The sequence below is a fragment of the Nanorana parkeri genome, unplaced genomic scaffold (assembly GCF_000935625.1).
Source record: "Nanorana parkeri isolate BGI_ZX_2015 unplaced genomic scaffold, ASM93562v1 scaffold48, whole genome shotgun sequence".
Taxonomy (NCBI): domain Eukaryota; kingdom Metazoa; phylum Chordata; class Amphibia; order Anura; family Dicroglossidae; genus Nanorana; species Nanorana parkeri.
In genome coordinates, this window is record NW_017306316.1 from 223,836 (window position 1) to 226,630 (window position 2,795).

A 2,795-nucleotide genomic window follows, 5' to 3' on the forward strand; every position below is an offset into this window, starting at 1 on the left:
CGGCCTCCGAGAAGGCCGCAAACGAAGCCGGGGGCTCGATTAGCGGCCCCCGCGAACGGAACCGAGCGGCCAGCAGCGCCAGAGGCCCCAAGCCTCCGCCAGCACCAGGACCGCAGCCCGACCCCAAAACACCCCTGGAACACCTGCAGGCCGCCTCCTGACGCCGAGGATCCAGGCAAGGACCCCCAGGGCCACACACCCCGACAGACAGGCGACGGAGGATGGAGGAGGAGGGGGTGAGCATGTGGAGCCAAAGCATCCAGGCCCATCTCATACATACCCAGGAGGATGCGGACCAGGCACCCCCCTCCAGACCGACAGCAGCGCAGGGGACATCAGGAAAAAACGCCACAGGTGCTGTGCGGAGAACTGGCGCCCCCGACCGCAGTCGCGGCGCCAGCAGCCTGAGGGAAGTGCTGTGACTGGACGGCCGAGACCCCCAGTCATATGCACCCCCCTGGGACGAACCCACAGGCCACCCCGCCGGAGCGGGGCCGTCGTAGCCGACCCACCGTAGCGGGCCTGCATACGCTCGCTGGTTATCCAGGGGAGACTCCAAGGATCCAAGACATCCAGCCTGTCGCCCGGACAACACTTGCTAGAAGAATCCTCTGAAAAAAATCAGGAAGAAGCAGGTAAGAATACCGAGGAAAATTCTTAGCTCCTTACTCCTGACGCTAGGCAAAAAACTGGAGACTTCTCAGTAGGTGGGGGGTTTGGCCACCGGCAGGGGCCGCCCCTAGGCTGTAATTGGTCTTTTAGTTTTTTTGTGCCTAGCGTCCTTCTCCTGCAGGTGGCGATATTACCCTACAGTACATGATCGCCGATCTGTTCCCTGTGTCCTTCAATGAACGGGAGAGAAAAATGTTTTGTAATTTAATATAGGGGAAACTGTTTTTGTTTTTTTTTGTTTTTTTAATTCGCTAATTTTTCCTTACTATAGTAAAAAATAAAGACCGCAGTGGTGAATAAATATCGCCAAAAGAAAGCTCTATCTGTCCCTAAAAAAATTGTATAAAATTAATTTCAGTACAGTGTGCATGACGGAATAAATGTCATTCAAAGTACCGCAGCGCTGAAAAATGGCCTGGATGGGAAGGAGGTTTAACACCCCGGTCAGCAAGTGGTTAAATAACTTTCAGTAGCTAAAATGAATAAAAGGTCATTTTTGGAGAAACTCCAGACTCGCCAAAGACCGTGTTTTGCTTTGTAACATTACATTTATCTTTCAACTTTGTATGTAAAACTGAAGCCTAGTGACTGTATCTATTTGAAAGTGAAGTCATGCCTGTGAGCACATTGACTCTGGCTCTGAGGTCAGATATTCAGAGGTTTATTGCTATTTACTTATGACTTGACGGTGATGAAGGCTAAACATTGGCTGCCGCTATAGTTCTGTAATACACACATAACAAATATGTATGGGAACGTCCCTTTGTTTAAAATTGTGAAATTCGGGTAAGTGGTTATGTTGACATGATTTTATTCCTCTGTTTGCATAATATGAATGTTGTGCCAATTTTCTTAGTTATTTAATAAAGTCTTTTGTTGCTGTTCAGTATTCTATCTTGGAGTTTCTGTGCAGTGCATAGAATTCTTTGTTTTTGTTATTGTATATTATTGCTTTTTGTACCATAAAACAAACTTGGCAAAACCATTTTTTGAAAGGGGCAAAACAGCTGTCCTAAATATTTTTAGCTGATTGCTGCATTCCGCCCTACCCTTCCCCATTAAGCCAGTGTTCGAGGTGACTGGCAGTGTTTCTCCTCAAATTTTTGAGAGATGACCTCCTAAAGCTTAATGCCAGTAAAGTCAGGAGTGCACAATGCAAAATGTTGCAATCAGGTGCGCATAAATACGAAAATACCGACTGCGCCATACATGTTAGGTATTGCTGCGTATGTGAGAGCAAAAATAATTTTCGGGCCGTTATTCACTGTTAACTCTAAATTCATGACCTGTACGGGCTTTTACAGCTTTGCCTATGGACAATTTGGGGCACCATAGTTTTTCGTAGCTTCACGGGCACACACCATTTTTAAACTTAGCATGTTGGGTATCTATTTACTCAACACAACCTCATCTTCTATATTATACCAAAGAATTTGGTATTATATGAACTAAAATGACCTTAAGTGTATTTTTTACTGAAATTCTGTATGATTCTTTCATGATCAGTTTCCTTCAGATCCCTTTGCTGAGGCTGTGCTTAGAACTTGGCCTTATTATAAGGAGAGTTGTTGGCATTGGACATGCATATCCCTTTCATTAGTTATCAAACAATCCAATGTGAATTATTACCACAGGGCAATTTGGGCCTCTGTTGATGGACTTTGGGCTTGTCGATGGGCAAATGCAACTTGCTTTGACATTAGCTTTTGAGATGTTTGAGATTATTCAGCATTCATTGCAAGTGCATTTGACTTGCAGTTGGCCTCCTTCTGAACTCCTTCAAGCTGGTTTTATATGCCAATAGACTTGTACGGGGAGAGAAGTAGTATGATGTGGACAAAAGCTGGTCAACACTGGTACTTGGTCGTTTTCCTAGAGGGCGGTTGCACAACTCCAAATCGTGATAAGGGGTTGTAATCCCATCCAGAAGCAGTGTGCACAGCATGCTTAATCAAATGATGTGAAACGCTAAATAAGGTCAATTCATTAATGTTTTGTTGTATATTGACTAGAGGTAGCGGCTCACAGTTCAGTCAGTTGTCGTCCAGAATTGTGTTTTCACATAAAACGGTTTGCTTATCTGTAGTCTCTGGACAGTTACAGAACTTCACATTATATTTATA

General features: G+C 45.0%; 1 protein-coding gene across 1 annotated transcript in view; it reads left to right on the forward strand.

Annotated features, from left to right (window-relative positions):
• Positions 1 to 2,795, forward strand: part of RILP (Rab interacting lysosomal protein) — a 44,070-nt gene that overhangs the window by 33,656 nt on the left and 7,619 nt on the right. The gene's annotated exons all lie outside the window — the stretch shown is intronic.